Raw genomic sequence first — 18,481 nt, forward strand, 5'->3', positions numbered from 1 at the left:
AAACGATAAGTCAGGAATCCACAGATCTCTGGTTTGCTGTAGTTTTCAATGCAAAGTAGGTTCTAGGCCACACGGCAGTCTACCACTTTATAAGATGGAAACACTTTAAATCAATGAATGTTCTTGTATAAATCAACATACTGATCTATGGGTTGTTTTTGGTATGGATCAAAGAACAATTTTAAACAGACCACCAGAACACACTATTAGGTATGAAGAAGTAAGCAAAATTATTAGTATTGTGTAGTTATTCTGGGTAGAGACTTACTTTCATTGGTTATTAGGAATAGTTAGAATATCTAGCATATAAACACATTGGAAAGATAAAGTGCTTCATTCCATTAAAATCCTATGCTGATTTATATAGTGTACATAATTTACTCTCCATTACTTCTCTACTAAGGTTCATTGAGCAATAAAACACTTGGAGATATTTTTAGAAGTTTTACTTAATCTTTCTCATGATAAGGTGGAATTCCTCAGCCCTAATCTATGTTAATATTTCATGTACGCTTACTCACTGGGGTTCAATATAGTAAACTCTAGCTACCATCAAGAAAACCCAAAAGAGAGTCAAAGCCCGTCAGGAATAATATGAATGTGCAACTACAATATAATTGTAATAATGTAATAATTATAATATGTAATAATCAATCAATCAATGCAATAAATTTGCAATAAATTTTAAGAACAGTATTATTTTCCCTGTAGAAACCTGATTTTCATACATGTCTAGTAAGTGCAATACATTAATAAATTGTACTGTACAAGTACAGAGCCTCATGGGTATAAGCATACAGCATGGAAAACCTACTTTCATTGTAAATAGTAAAAAATTATATTTTCCCCAAAATGAGACAGTAGAATAGTTCATAATGAATTATAAAATAATGGTCATTGTATTCTCCATTGGATAATCAGATTTGGGCAACAGATTTGATTGGTAAAAAATGGATTAATTAAAGGATGGTTTTGTAGAGGGTACATTGGAGATATTTAAAGGGAACCTGTCACCAGATTTGACCCAATTAAACTACTAGAACTCCCAAGTAAGGTATGAAATGTCCTTTCTAGAATTCCCTCTTTTATGTGAAATCTTACCTATATACTTATAAAAAAAATTTCCAACAAAGTTATATACAAATGACCAGAGAAGAGAAGTATCTTTCATCAACATATTTCTAGGTGCCATAGAACCAAAGATAGTGGCCCCCCTGCAACCTCTAAATTGGTCTCGCCTCAGGAAGAGATGACTCTTCTATAGGTAAACGGTGAATACAAAAGAGGAAGTGCTAGAAAGGAGTTTTCTTACCCTACCTGCGGCGACAACTAGTTTAATGGGTAAAATCTGTTAATAGGTCCACACAGCGCTCGGCAATTTCTGTCAACTCCATAGAGATTAATGGAGCAGAACGGTCATTGGCGGTTGCCTGCTCCATTAATATGACGCAGTGACGAGGGTTTGACGGAGCTACATGGGACCTCATCGGACCCCTCGTTTTCATGATCTATGGGGGTCTCAGCACTGGGTCCCCCACTGATCAGAAAGCTAGCCCCTACCCCGTGGATAGGGCCTAACTTTTCTTTGTGGGAAAACCCCTTTAAATAACTGATGTTAATGTGACCACTTTGAATGTCATGATAATGTGGACCATTTCCTCTCAGGAGCACTGGTGTGAAGCAACACTTCTCATAGAAAGGCAACTGACCTTAGAGTATGTTTTGGACAGAAACATAGGAGCATCAAAGTGCTGGCCAGTGTATCTGCACAGGAGAGAGGGGGACCTGGTTAAATGTGTTATGATACAGGCCATCTTGTTCAGTGCACTAAAGGCTTCTTGTTATCGGCTCATCCTGGCTGATGGGGTAAAGGTTGTACAATACCACTGAGACCCAACCGCATCATGAACATAAAATAGGAATACGGCACTCCACCAAGATAGATTTTCTAAATGCTTTGGTCTCATAATAATCCTATTAATTTTTCATGACGTTTCAGTCTCAATCAACCTTCATTAGATATGTATTATAGGTGGATAAGGGTCTCATAGGGAAAGGACCTACGAAAATAGTTCCAAGGATCAGCCAGAGCAGTATCCACCGCTATCTGATACCTGCAGAGGTATGATGTAAAACCAATTAAGTGAAGTTCTATATGCTTTTGCTAGCAGGGCTGATTTTATCATATTTGTGAAGGAATCTGATCAGTTACATATGGCACATGAGTGAAGCAAACTGGAGAATATAAAGATGGATGTACTATCCATTGATAAGATAAATTACAAACTTTATTCCATTTACTTGTGTTAATTCTTACACTGGAAAACATGGTATGGAAATATGAAACCACAAGGTTCTTTTTAAGTTTTCACGCCCTTTAGGTATCTTGTTCACCTATTGCCATTTTATTATTATTATCCTTCACCATGGCGATTTGTGGAGTCCCATTAGGTCCTTCAAAGACTTTTGGCACTCATCCCTGACTCCACAGATACATGAAGAAAAGTCATTTTATTGTTTTTAAATAGCATACTATCTTTTGTGGTTACCATAATCTTCAACTAAGTCTCTTCAATAAGATCTGATGGTAGAAAGTGATAGCAGAACACAGGGTCATCCCAACTTAGCTGGCAGTAACATTTAGAAATAGCACAGGACATTGCTATATGGCCACACTAAATGTGACATCTTTATCCAGCAGTCACATACATGTGGCTATTGCTTATTGTTTTTCCATAAAGTTGTATAGTTGCCAGAACAATACTGCCCCCTTGTGTGACGAGCCCCTCAACAAGAAGCCTATAAAGCAACAGATGCAAGCATAAAGGAATAGCCTTCATTTCTTGGACCCTGTTTCTAGAGATGTGTGTGTGTTCTTTAACCACAGAACCAAGGACTCAGCATCTTATGAGTCTCTGAATGCTACACTTGCTTTTTTCAACTTTAATACTTAAAATACTAATACAGTACTAGATCTTTTGATATAACACCCTACAATACTAATAATGTATTGTGCAGCGTACCTGTCATCACACTCTCCCAATTAGGTCCTGTTACAGGTAGAGGTGAACCAAGCCTTTCTGCTGCCTGGGGAAAAGAGTGAAAAGGCGCCCCCATCTGAAACCACATAATCCATAGATTTAGGCTGTTTCAGACTACGATGTTCGGAAAGTAAAGGATCTCCTTACGGAGACTGCCAATAAAGGTGGCAGAGTAGGCGTGTGGAGTCTCACAGCCATTGACGCTCCACTGGGGGGATTCTGGGAAAATATGTAACGTTTTCCAGGATGGGATAAGGAAAACCATGCCTCTTGTAAGGCAGCTCCATTGACATCAAGCATGACCTTCAGGAAGCCTTCTGACATGATGCGGGATTAAAACCAAACCAGTATATCTATTCCAGAAGGAACAGACTCCCAACTGTAGACAGCACTGTTTTGACCTGGTTGGGTCTCTTCAGTACATATTTTCCCAGAAAACACCCTAGTGGAGCGTCAATGGCTATAAGACTCCACACGCCCAACCAGGTCGAAACAGTAGCGTCTACAGTTGTGAGTCTGTTCCTTCTGGAATAGATAAACTGGTTTGGTTTTGATCACGCATCATGTCATACGGCTTCCTGAAGGTCATGCTTGATGTCAAGGGAGCTGCCTTACAAGGTATCTAAAAGAGGTGTGGTTTTCCTTATTCCATCCTGGAAAACATTGCTTATTTTCTCAGACTACAATGGTCATTCCATGAATCACAGCTTGTGCAGTGTTCTATTTTATGGGCTAACCATAGTGCAAAGGCACATTGCATCAAAGTGATATATGATAAGAAGAGTCTCTGATTACCAGCAAAACAGCAATGCCGGACTGTAATCATGATCCACAGGGATCATATATATTTCTAATAAAATAAATTTATTTCTAGTGTGACAGTGGCAGTGAGGGGGCTGCAGGGGAAGCAGCTGCTCTCCACATTTACTTTTCCAACTGAACTTGAAGAAGGACTTTACAGCTCGAAACACGTTTACTTGTTTGGATAATAAAGTTTCCTACTTCATCAATGGAGTGATCTATAGCAGCACTGTACCAGCCACCTTTTTTGTTTTTTTTAACCATGCTTCCACTGTATCTACCGGGACCGTATCCATTGGATGCTCGCACCAGTTAGCTGAAGGGCAGTTACTATCTCCCCATATACTCTTTTCTTGCTCTTTTTAAGAACTTACTACAGTGAGCACGTTTAATAAACGGAACGGTGAGAGCGCTACCACTTCCCCTCACATTTTTTCTTTCATTTTTAGTCCCACAAAATTCCCAATTCCACTGTAGTATTACACATGGCACCATACTCTCGTTTGTCTCCCTGTATTTTGTTTTCTAATAATATATAACTATGATGCAAGGAGTTTCTTCTGTTTGCCTAGTTATTCGACTGCTCTAGCACTACTGCCACAATTATCCTGTTAAATTTCAAAGTCCAATGGTGGGGACACTTTGTAATTGCTGTAGGTTCTATTCTGCCTGTGTAGAATCCAGAGCATTACCGTTGTTTATTCTGGGAGTAAAATTCTATTTTTATTCTGAAAAGGTTGGCCTCTTCCCCCCCAAATTGCAGCAATTCCATTTATATTGCATGACCCTGATCTTAAAGGGTTTTTCTAAGACATATACATTAATAACCTACAATCAATATTATTGTTATAGGGGCTGAAGTCCCTTTAAAAAGTGATTATCAGGGTTGAAAGGTGTATAATGCCCCCAAATCTGATATTTTTGATCTATCATGTGGACAGACCATCAATATCATCAACAATCCTTTAGGGTAACTGCACATGCTTGTGGAACGGCTTGAGGATTTACACCCGCAGTAATCCTGCAGCTATTCCACAATTAAAGTGAAAGGGTTCTTATGCTGAACTCAACTTTTTCATTACAAAGGCTACTTTGACATTTCACTTATTTACTGCAGATGAAATTATTGTTTTCCACAAAGTGTGTATGGGGTTTTTATCAATACACAACAATACTACTGTATAACAGCTCAAATTTGTGGCATTTCTGTGCTGCAAAACTGAAGGTATTCCCTTTCTGGAAACTGATTATTCATGTGCCTGTGCTATGAGGATTCAGAAATCTGCAGCAAAAGGGCTGGTGTACCTTACAAGCTCTGTAAACTTTATGGCACTTTATGTAGGCACCCTTCATCTATTTTGCTCATCCCAACTGTAAGGGCTCATTCAGCCGTCCAGAATTGTGGCCGTGATCTGGCCTCACTAATTGTGGCCACATCACGGCCACAATAGAAACCTATGAGCAATGAGCACAAAGCAACTCATCTGCCTATGGAGGGAGCAGGGGGTGAGGAGCCCTCATACTTACCCCCTTCTCTTCCCTGCCTGTGGAGGAAGGAGGGGTGAGGAGCCCTGTGCTCACCCGGGATACTGTCCAGACAAGCACACAGTTGTCTGAATGTACCCTAAGTTGTATCACTTTACAGCACAGTAGAGAGGCTGGAAAGGGTGCACATTGAAGGGATCTGAGGCTGGAGGCAGCACATGGAGAGGAGGCAGAGGTGTGCTGCATATAAAGTGGGTTAGGGCAGGAAACAGAAGTCCTTATGAACAGCTCTAATTGTGCCGCCCCTTAGATGGAGCCTGCTGCCGCCCGAGGAAGAAGTCTCACCTCGACTCATGGTAGATTTAGAACTGGTCACAGGACAAATATGTGACACCCCTGAATGCCATGAAACGAATAACTATCCCATACTAGATGTGACAGGCACAGAGCATGATAGCAATGTTCTTCTTTCATATCCACTTATATGGTAATCTTTCTGATTGGATAGCACAACACTCAACTATCTCTGGCATTCTCATTCACTGTCAAAGTAAGAACAGGAGATAGATGCGTGCTTTGCTCATGCTTGACCTGTCTTTCCTCTAGAGAGAACAGGACCCACAGATTTCTTCAGATTTCTGAGAATCTGTCCTCGTGATCAGTAGAGGTTCCAACAGTTGGACCCTCACCAGTCAGCTTTTTTTAGGGGATAATATGCAAATGCTGAGACAACGGTGGAAGCCAGAGTAGGGTACATTTTTGTTTGGTCTGCAAAGGGGTTATAGAATTCTTGGGTAAACCCTTTAATTCTTTGAATTTACAAATATATAGCTGGGCATGAATTGGCTAACATTTAAAAAGAATATCATGTGCACACAAAAAGCACAATAGCATTTGTTCTTCATAAAATATGTTTTTGTTTTTGTATTTTAGGCCCAGGCCAAATACAGAAAGTATTTTATTTTTAAGTTAAAGATCTCTGAATAACCTTTTTCAACATGTGTTTTAGCCACATCTTTATTGGCTTAGCACACAACCAGCATGTGCATTTTAATTAAAATGCCCTTAAATGTAATTTGATTTTTTACTGAGGCCACATCTTAATCATCAGAGCAGCGCACCACCTGACACAACAAATGCTGTCTACTATAACATGAAAGTTTGCAGTCAATTTAAATGCCTACAATATGGAAGAATTATTGCACAAACGAAAGCCCTCAAAACACAATCTCTAAAGTAACTGATGCAGCTGCAACCACATGCTGCTGACTTTGGGCCTAAAACACCAAATGACTGGGGTTACAGTGGTTTAAAGCAAATTAACCCAAAGAGCAAGGGCTCCCTTTGCATTCATGAACCTAAGGCTATATACTTATGACTTTCTTTTAGGTCATAATACCTGATCATGTTAATTCTCCAAAGACTTAAAATGAATGTTTTTCTCAGTAAAATAATCGTTGCATGAGCCTAAGTGGTTTTACCAAAATACCAGAAAATCGAGCTGTACAAGGCTATGTGTATGGGAAGTTGTTTCCCTTCCTGTGGGTGATATTCAGAGATAGTATAGAGATCTTAGGTAAAATGCACTGACCCGCCATAAAATTACAATTCCCTGTATAATACAGTATATTTCAGATTTGTGCACTGTGTGGCTTATTTACTAAAGGTCTGCACGTGCACTTTCGTCAGACTTTCCGACGTTTACAGGATTTGCACAGCTTTGACAGGTATTTAACAGGGGTTTGCGCTGGGATTGTGTCACACTCGATCGGATTTTGCCGCAGCTGCGCTGGCTTTTGTGCCACACAAATTGTGGGGGGTGCCGTCAGATGATCCAAATGATTCGGGCTGACCGCGGGATTTAATTTTCAAATTGTGTCGCAAGACAATGCACTTACATGCACCAGGAAGAAGAAGGTGAACTCCGGCGGACCTGATGGGGAAAGTGACACATGCAAGATACGTCTCACGTCTGACAATGCACTTTTTTGGGAACTACGTCAGACAGGTAAGTAAATGTGCCCCTGTATGTTTGGATAGCGGTTAATCATAGACAGGTTTTTTTGGCCTCTTGTCTTTTTGTTCTTCCGACCAAATTTGCTGAAAACAGTGGTTTTAATGCAGTAAAATTTCATTGTTAAGGGTAACCATACAATATCACATGCCATTGGGCTCAGCCGACCCAGCTAGAGTCTTAGCCAGTCACTGCCAGTCATAGGTTCCTACCACTATTCCTACCACTACACTGGGAGCACACTACAAAAATATCAGCTTAAAAAGACAAATAGTTTTACTTTTGTGGCTGACAGTTAGTTTATTCATTATTGCTACTATTGCTTTTATTTGGTAAAATGTGGTAGTGTGAAACCTCGTATTTAACACTTTATAGGTAGCCTTTATAGGTACTGAATTCATCTGTTGTCTACTGATGGACTGATATCTTATGGTAACAGGCAACTTACCCCCTTTAGTTAAAATTTTGTTAAAATTAAAGAAATACTATTTTAAACAAAAAAGTATATTTTTTTGTAATAAGTGCAGTTATAAATTTCTTTCCCAGTCTCTGTGTAAGACTGGGAAGAGAGAACAGAGAATGCATAATCTGGTGCATTATCCATTTAGATTCCAGCTATGAATAGTGGGGACTCGGGAGTAGAGAAGAAGCTGTGCTAGTTCATATAAGACATAAACAGGCAGAAGATGTGATCAATGCTAGAGAACACCAATTAACTCTGAAAGTAAAAGAGGCTGCTATATAGAAATGATGATATATAAATGCAAGATAAGAAAAGCTCACTGCAGAAAAGGCATTTTAAACTACCACAGGAAAATAGCTAAATGTGATCTAATTAATGTCTCTTGCAAAAGGCATCCATAGCCTTTTTTTCCTACCTACCCAACAGTGCCTACTGTATAGTTCTACCTAATAATATTGACATAGAAAAACAATTCCATTATATAAAGGCGGTTATATATTGTCCTAGTTAGCATGTATAAGTAAACATTTTGAACCAGTAGGATCATGTTTTGTTACATAAAATAAGCCTTGTTTTACTGTGTAATTTAGGTTGTTTAAAAGATTCCTTATTTTTCCATTAATTTTCTTGCTGCTTTTGATGTGTAACAATACCATAACATGCACTTGTAAATTTAGGACACATCTTATTGCCTCTCACATGTGTATTCAGACCCTGTCTACCCCTTCACCTGCACAAACTCACTTCCCATACCAACTGCAAGATCAGGTTTCTGCACCATGCTCTGTCTGTAAAGTACGGCTGAGGATGCACTGATAACTGTGATGTTGTTCTTAGGTTACATTCTTTCCTTTCCTTAGTCTGAACACTCCTTCAGTCCATTCTTAGCAGACTTAAGTGAATTCCACCACATTCTGGTGATTTGGTTGTTATTAACAGTTACGTTAGCTGAGATGGACAGTCCTTCAACTTTTTGCCCAGGACTCTGACATGTCATAAAAAAATTGCCTGCTATGTTATATTTACTTGCTATAAGTCTTATTTTGATCTCTCTGGTGTTTATCTTGACTGCTATATTTTCGATTCCTCGACCCCATGCCTGTTTTCTTCCTATCCATTTTGCCTATCAATTCTGTACTGCTTTTTCCTCCTGGCCCTGACCCATATCTATCAACTACTCTTCTATGTTTGTACTGGCCAGTCTTTGTCTCCCTGTTTGAACTTTAACACAGGACGGGTTTGTTGACCAGTTGTCACCCCACTACTTAGGGTAGGCTCGGCAATTACATATGTAGCTGGGATGGGGACTTAACCTTAGGGCTCATTGTCTCTGTCTGCCCTACTAGTCCATGCTTGCAACCCCTCCATTACAAAAAAACACATTGTGAGAAAAACCCATATGATGAGCTTTACCCTTACAATGAAGAAAGAGCTAAATACTGAGATAATACATTTTTTGCACATGTTCATTGCTCAGTTTTGCTGTTTTCTCAGGCTTTTCATCTTATTATTTTTTTAATGTTTCCATTGTACTCACATCTATTTAGGACCTTCAGGGTGTTTGGATCCCAGCCATTCATATAGTGCAAAATAAATCTGTAGTAATAATGTGCAAATGGGTTACATGTTTCTGATTCTGCAATCTGATATGAAAGCAGTCATTTGCTGGTTTTCATTTTTTCGTCTCTGTATAAGCCAAGACGAAGGGCCTTTTAGACCATGACCTTGTCAAAAGCGCATTAAGAGCCAGATTGGTTAACATTATCAAAAATGTAGTTTAACATTTGGCACATACATACAGAGATTCTGACTTTTTTTTCTATTTTCTCTTGGGGAGAAAGGATTTTTTTATTTCCATTTTTGGCAAATGATCATAAAATGTTTGGATCCAGGTAAAAATGTCAACATAGCTTAGACCGCTGTCACTTATTTCATGTACAACTGACAGATGGTTAAAGGATTTATAAAGATTTGGATGAATTCGAACACAGGTGTGAGACATAAAAAGAAAACCAGGAACAACACTGTATGACAACTATTTTCCATTGCATTTGTCAATTTTTTTCTGGCTCATTGTCATTCCGTTCCAATTTTGTAATCTTAAGATGGGACTTTAATAAGACTTTATCCTTGAAGTAGATCTCTTGGTAATATTCTCATTTCCATATTAGTTCAACATGTGAATGTACAAAGCTGGCTATGGAAAGGCTGTGTGCAATGCCCAAGAAACTCTTGTGTATCCTCTTCTACAGAAAGATTGGGAACTGCCTAGTTCAACAAGACCAACCCATGATTACAGGCAATCTCCGGGTTACGTACAACATAGGGTCTGTAGGTTTGTTCTTAAGTTGAATTTGTACGCAAGTCGGGACTGTATATTTTATAATTGTAGCCCCAGACAGAATTTTTTTGGTCTCTGTGACATTTGGATTTTAAAAATGTTGGATTGTCATAAGAATCAGGTTTGACAATAAAGCTTCATTGCAGACACCTTTAATGACTGATATAGCTGTTTATTGTAGCTTTGGGCTAAATTACAGTAAATTACTAATATCCAGTAGTCCGTTTGTAACTAGGGGTCGTCTGTAAGTCGGGTGTTCTTAAGTAAGGGACCGCCTGTATACGATAAATTATAAACATATTTTAAAATTCTCTATATGAAACAATGCATCCTGCTACAATATTTGATTTAATCAGGATGAAAGCCATAACAATCCAAAAATACTTCAACGTACAGTAGAGTTGTATACATTTCTGTTTATTTGCCCCTAATGATGTGTGACGTACTAGTACATCACAGTCATGTTACTGCAGTATGGAAAGGGCTCATGGGCTGAGCCCTCTCCACACAAACACTCACTGGTAACATCATGCTAGCACTGATTGTGGGTAAAGCAAGGGCGCCAACATCTTGGTTTTGATTAGTTGCCATTACAGAGAGAATGGCATAAGACTCCAGGCCCTGTCATTGCTATAGATTTGTAACAGTATGCCAGTGGCACACTTTAACAATTTCCATAGTAATTTCTCTATATACTCCAATACAGCATTACTGCAGTATATGGTAAGATCAATGAGACAGCCTAAGGTTGAAGTACCATAGTGGTCTTAAATATAGTGAAAACTTTTTAACTCAAATCACTAGAACTGATATAAAATAACAAATAAAGTCAAAAAGATCTTAGTTATTGCCACATCCCAAAAGTCCAGATGTATTAAAGTATAATAACAGTTATTACCAGTGGCGAAAAAAGCTCCAAAATGTTAGAAACGTCACTTTTTTGCCATTTTGCAAAATATAAAAATGTAATATAAAGTGATCAAAAGGTCATACAGTCCCCAAATTGGTAGCAAAGAAAATGTCAGCTCATCGTGCAAGTATGAAAAAGTTATTAGCATCAGAAGATGATGAAACTAAGAAATTTTATTCATACAGAAGGATTACATTTTTTTAATGCAGTAAAACACAATTTAAAACTATATAAATTTGGTATCCCTATGATCGTACTGATCCAAAGAATAAAGGAGAGGTCATTTGTAGAGATGAGCGAACATGCTCGTCCGAGCTTGATGCTCGGTCGAGCATTAGGGTACTCGAAACTGCTCGTTACTCGGACGAATACTTCGCCCGCTCGAGAAAATGGCAGCTCCCGCCGTTTTGCTTTTTGGCGGCCAGAAACAGAGCCAATCACAAGCCAGGAGACTCTGCACTCCACCCAGCATGACGTGGTACCCTTACACGTCGATAGCAGTGGTTGGCTGGCCAGATCAGGTGACCCTGGGATAGACTAGCCGCTGGCCGCGCTGCTCGGATCATTCTGTCTCTGGATGCCGCTAGGGAGAGAGCTGCTGCTGGTCAGGGAAAGCGTTAGGGTGTTCTATTAGCTTACTGTTAGGCAGGAGTGATTCTCAAAGAACCCAACAGCCCTTCTTAGGGCTACAATAACGTTCTACTTTTTTTATTTTAATTTGCATCTATTACCATTTTGTGAGGAATTAGCAGGGGGACTTGCTACCGTTGTGTTTAGCTCTTAGTGGCACACATATCCATAGCAAAGACCGAAGTGGGAAAATTCAGTAGGGGTTGGATTTCTATTAGGCACTAACTCAGTGTCATCTCATCTGGCATAGTAGTGTGCTTCCTTTGATACTTGGCTAGAAAATAGCCATAGGAGAATACAAACAGCTTCTTGAAGCCTACAGTAGCGTTCTATATATTTGATTTCTGGTTGATCTGCTGGTGGCTGTAGTTTCTGCAGTGCATGTACTTGCCAATTCTGAGCAATTTGTAGTGAGACTTGCGACCGCTGTGTTCTGCGCTTAGTGGCGCACATATCCATAGCAAAGGCCGAAGTGGCAAAATTCAGTAGGGGTTGGATTTCTATTAGGCAATAACTCAGTGTCATCTCATCTGGCATAGTAGTGTGCTTCCTTTGATACTTGGCTAGAAAATAGCCATAGGAGAATACAAACAGCTTCTTGAAGCCTACAGTAGCGTTCTATATATTTGATTTCTGGTTGATCTGCTGGTGGCTGTAGTTTCTGCAGTGCATGTACTTGCCAATTCTGAGCAATTTGTAGTGAGACTTGCGACCGCTGTGTTCTGCGCTTAGTGGCGCACATATCCATAGCAAAGGCCGAAGTGGGAAAATTCAGTAGGGGTTGGATTTCTATTAGGCAATAACTCAGTGTCATCTCATCTGGCATAGTAGTGTGCTTCCTTTGATACTTGGCTAGAAAATAGCCATAGGAGAATACAAACAGCTTCTTGAAGCCTACAGTAGCGTTCTATATATTTGATTTCTGGTTGATCTGCTGGTGGCTGTAGTTTCTGCAGTGCATGTACTTGCCAATTCTGAGCAATTTGTAGTGAGACTTGCGACCGCTGTGTTCTGCGCTTAGTGGCGCACATATCCATAGCAAAGGCCGAAGTGGGAAAATTCAGTAGGGGTTGGATTTCTATTAGGCAATAACTCAGTGTCATCTCATCTGGCATAGTAGTGTGCTTCCTTTGATACTTGGCTAGAAAATAGCCATAGGAGAATACAAACAGCTTCTTGAAGCCTACAGTAGCGTTCTATATATTTGATTTGATATAGCCATAGCAATAGGATAGGATTGTTTGGTTTTAAAAACTCAAAAAAAAACAAAAAACACAAAAAAAAAAAAAAAACACAAAAAAACACAAAAAAAAACAAAAAGAAGTAAAAAAAAAAAAAAGTTATAACTCTCATTTTAAAAATGTTTAACCCGAGGGCTAGGGGTAGAGGACGAGGGCGGGGACGTGGGCGTCCAACTACTGCAGGGGTCAGAGGCCGTGGTCCTGGGCGGGGTGAGACACCACCTGCTGATGAGGGAGCAGGGGAACGCCGCAGAGCTACACTCCCTAGGTTCATGTCTGAAGTTACTGGGACTCGTGGTAGAGCACTGTTGAGGCCAGAACAGTGCGAACAGGTGATGTCGTGGATTGCTGACAATGCTTCGAGCAATTTGTCCACCAGTCAGTCTTCCACGCAGTCCACCCATGTCACCGAAATCCCCACTCCTCCAGCTCCTGCACCTCAGCCTCCTCCCCCCCAGTCTGCCCCCTCCCAGGAAAATTTGCCATTTGAACCGGCATACTCTGAGGAACTGTTTTCTGGACCCTTCCCACAGTCACAAACCACTTGTCCGGTTGCTGCTGAGCAATTTTCCGATGCCCAGGTTTTCCACCAGTCACAGTCTGTGGGTGATGATGACCTTCTTGACGTAGTGGAAGTGTGTAAAGAGGTGTCCGACGATGAGGAGACACGGTTGTCAGACAGTGGGGAAGTTGTTGTCAGGGCAGGAAGTCCGAGGGGGGAGCAGACTGAGGGATCGGAGGATGATGAGGTGACAGACCCAAGCTGGGTTGAGAGGCCGGGTGAACACAGTGCTTCTGAGACGGAGGAGAGTCCTCGACCTGAACAGGTTGGAAGAGGCAGTGGTGGGGCCAGACGGAGAGGCAGGGCCAGAGCTGGTGCATCAGCGCCACTGTCAACTAGTGAAGCTCCCGTGGTGAGGGCTCTTGCGGCGAGGGCTAGATCTTCAGAAGTGTGGAGGTTCTTTAAGGAAACACCGGATGACCGACGGACTGTGGTGTGCAACATTTGCCAAACCAGGCTCAGCAGGGGTTCCACCACTACTAGCTTAACTACCACCAGTATGCGCAGGCATATGAATGCTAAGCACCCCACTCAGTGGCAACAAGCCCGTTCACCTCCGGCCGTGCACACCACTGCTCCTTCCCCTGTGTCAGCTGCTAGTCAGCCCCCTGCCCAGGACCCTGGCACAAAAACCCCATCGTCGCCTCCACGATCCTCCACAGCATCCACCAGCGTTCAGCTCTCCATACCCCAGACGCTGGAGCGGAAACGCAAATATAGTGCAACCCACCCGCACGCCCAAGCCCTTAATGTGCACATCTCCAGATTGCTTAGCCTGGAGATGCTGCCCTATAGGCTAGTAGAGACCGAGGCCTTTCGCAACCTCATGGCGGCGGCCGCCCCTCGGTATTCGGTCCCCAGCCGCCACTACTTTTCCCGATGTGCCGTCCCAGCCCTGCACCAGCACGTGTCAGACAACATCATCCGTGCCCTGACCAACGCCGTTTCTGACAAGGTCCACCTGACCACGGACACGTGGACGAGTGCTGCCGGGCAGGGCCACTATATATCGCTGACGGCACATTGGGTTAACTTGGTGGAGGCTGGGACCGAGTCTGACCCTGGGGCTGCTCATATACTGCCGACGCCGAGGATTGCGGGGCCTACCTCGGTCCAGGTGTTTCAGGCCTACTATGCCTCCTCCTCCTCCCACCCCTCCTCCACCTCCTCCTCCGAACTACCATCCGTGGGCACGGCGCCATCAGTCGGTAGCTCTAGGCACAGCAGCAGTGCCGTCGCTAAGCGACAGCAGGCGGTGCTCAAACTGCTGAGCCTAGGCGACAAAAGGCACACCGCCCAAGAGCTATTACAGGGCATTCCACATCAAAGTTGTTAACTTTGTCGCCACCCTGCTGTGTAATCCACAAAATATACTGGCAAACTTTTACCATTTAGGGATATTATTTCAGCGCTTCTTGCGCATCTGTTTACATTCCCCTCACCCGGCATATCCTAAACTTATAAGAACGCTACTACACTTGATCTTATACAAAAGGTTCTTAGAAGTGCTGTTTGGGGAGTAGCCTAGAAACAGGGGCTTGGATTGGCGAAAGCTCGCCTGGCTGCAGAGCGCCAGCTCCATCACAAGATCCAACTAACATAGTTGCAGCACCTTTAATCTACTACTAGTTCACTGCCTCCATAATAATAATAATCTTTATTTATATAGCGTCATCATATTCTGCAGCGCTTTACAAATCATAGGAAACAAATACAAATGTAATGTAACAGAGCACAACATTTGTATGGAACAACAGGAGTGAGGTCCCTGCTCGCCAGAGCTTACGGTTTATGAAGATGATGGGGTAACACGAGGTAAAAGAATATTTAATGGTCAAGCCATTCTTCTTAGGGAATAGAAAAAAATATAATAAATGGAATTGCTGTCGCTTGAAACACTCAGCCGTCATCTTATATACCAGGTCCAGGGTGAATGGGACTGCAGAGAAGTCTGGTGCCTGTTGGTTGCTGGATAACAGATGGGAGGACGACACAGGACGGGTTAGTAGAAGAGTTAAAACTTCATGCAGTTAATGAGTGTTATAGGCTTGCCTAAAGAAATGGGTTTTAAGAGCACGTTTGAAACTTTGGAGGTTAGGTATTAGTCTGATAGTCCGGGGCAGAGCATTCCATAGAATTGGTGCAGCTCTAGAGAAGTCTTGGAGACGCGAGTGGGAGGTCCGCACTAGGGTAGAGGTTAATCTAAGATCACTGGCGGATCTAAGAGCACGGGTTGGGCGATAGACTGAGATAAGAGAGGAGAGGTAGGGGGGTGCAGCATTATACAGAGCTTTATGGATGAGGGTTATTATTATTTTAAACTATTCGAAAGGAGACTGGCAGCAAGTGCAGCGACTGGCATGAACTGTAAGCATACATGGTCCCCTTATCAAACGAGCTGTGTCAGGCAGAATTTGGGGTTGTTTTCATGGCTTACATGTTAACTTTGTCGCCACCCTGCTGTGTAATCCACAAAATATACTGGCAAACTTTTATCATGTAGCGATATTATTTGAGCGCTTCTTGCTCACCTCCTTTGGTTCCTCTCTGCCACCCATTGGTTTGAAGCCTGAGTCCATTTAGGGTATGTCGCCATGCCACTCTCTAGCCTGCCGCTGCTGCCGCTGCCTCTGCATGCCGTCCCCTATAGTGTCAGGGTCAATTATTGGATGTTTTAGATGCTATCTAGCTTCATTCTGTCACTCTGTCATGGCCATGCTGTTGCCCATAATTTTGGCATAATGGTGCGATTAGGCAGCCTCAGAGGCATCCATGCATGCTGCCCCTGCTGTTTCCTGTCCATTTCCGTGGTGTTTCCATCCTTTTCTGAGGTTCCCAGGTGTTTGGCCAAGCTTCCCTGTGCAGAGCCTTGGTCCCCTTGAAAAATGCTCGAGTCTCCCATTGACTTCAATGGGGTTCGTTATTCGAGACGAGCACTCGAGCATCGGGAAAAGTTCGTCTCGAATAACGAGTACCCGAGCATTTTAGTGTTCGCTCATCTCTAGTCATTTGGTGCGCACAGTGAAAGCTGTAAAAACCAAGCCCACAAGAAAATGTGCTTTTCACCAATTTCCCAGCGTTTGGAATGTTTTTTTCGCACTTCACAGTAAACGGTATGGAATATTAAATGCCGTCACTATGAAATACAAAAAGTAGGATAACATAGACAGGCTCCAGGTCGAATCTGGTTGGAATCTCAGTAGCAACAACCAGCACACATAGGAAGATGGTATATGGTGCTCTCAAGAAAGCCTTTTTTCTTGTGACTTGTGATTCATTTCTCAGATGTTTGTATTTATATGTGGCCACACCTGATTGGTCAAAATGGCATTTCTCTCTCCTGTCCTAACTAGGTGGTTACTCTGCTGTTAATGATAAAAAGGAAACGGTAACATTTGGTAGGCTAACAAGACAGAAGCAAATGGATAGGTGTATAATTACAAGTCTGGACCACACAAGGTTTATACGTGTGTACATATAGATTTATATGTAGCATAAGTAGTCATGGACACATAGGGGCACATTTACTAAGGGTCCGCATAATGCATTTCTGATGGGTTTCCCGACTATTTTCGATTTGCGCCGCATTTCCCAGGGGTTTTTGGCACACTCGATCGATTTTGGCGCAATCGTGCCGACTTTCATGCGACACAAATCGAGAGGGCGTGGTCGTCGGACAACCCAACTGATTCGGACTGAGCGTGGGATTTAAAATTCAAATTGTGTCGGAAGACATACACTCACATACACCGGGAAGAAGAAGGTGAACTCTGGCAGACCTCAGTGGGGAAGCGACAGATGCAGGATATCGGGCGCACTATCTTAGTGAATTGGGCCGGACTTCATCCTCGTTGGACAACGCACCTCGGGGATCGTGACAGGACCAGGTAAGTAAATGAGCCCCATAGAGATAAACACTAAAGTGTCAAACAAAAGAATCATGTTATTATTTTCAAATTTGTTGTTTGGCCAAACTATTTTGCTTCAGAGCTTTTATATAAAACACAAAGCAAAACAAGAACCCATAATGCATAGCACTACACATTTTTTCTTTGGGAAATGACCCTCCATGACTCTGTTCATGACTAGGGTGAACATAATGACTTCTATCAAGATCTGGATTATGACGTGCACCTTGGATGTTTTCCAATGTCTCTAAAATCCAGTTAACAACCTTCATGCCTCACAAGGTTCATTAAAGATTAGTTTGTGAGTTTTTTCCCACTGGAAACATGTTGGGAAACTTAACTTTAAAGGACAGCAAAGGCAAAGTGGGATAAGGCTAAAAATATGTTTTAAGACCTGTGCAGATGAACACCACACCCTAGTTTTCCCGATACTATATCGTTTCAAGCCCCTTCCTAAAATCCCACAGCAGGCTTACATGTCAGCTATTAGTCTTGTCCCAGCAGCTGAACATATTTAAGCATTTAAAAGCAACGAGAACATTATGAACTGAAACTCATCACAAAGTATTACTCGTAAATGTAATCTACATTAAAAACTACAAAATCCCTGTGCTCTGAGGCTTTCATCTACTTTGCTGTAAAATGGTTAAATCTTCTTTCTTCCAGATGTCTCCTGAATGTCCCAATTTAGGACCTAGGCTACAAAGGTATTAGCTATTAGCCTCTTTCTAATAAAGGTGTAAGATATTAACCTTCTTGCACATAAACATGTGCAGATAACGGTCCAAAAACAACAGTCCCGTGGTCTGCTATTTGGTGCCCGAGTATCATCAGAGCATAAATACCGCTTGGCTAATAGTCTCCTCTTCCAGATGTCTCTTGAACATACCAAGTAATGACCAAGGCTACAGAGGTATAACTTAAAACTAATGATCCCCAAACAAAATTACCACACCCCAACCTTAATGTATTATTCATTGTGTTGCGCTATTATATAGGGAAAAGACACCCCTTACCCCTATGAGCTCTATAAGGGGTATGGGCACCTGGCCACAGGTGGGACAGAACTTCTGCATTTCTTTAAA

This window comes from Engystomops pustulosus, chromosome 7 (assembly GCF_040894005.1).
Source record: "Engystomops pustulosus chromosome 7, aEngPut4.maternal, whole genome shotgun sequence".
NCBI classification, from domain to species: domain Eukaryota; kingdom Metazoa; phylum Chordata; class Amphibia; order Anura; family Leptodactylidae; genus Engystomops; species Engystomops pustulosus.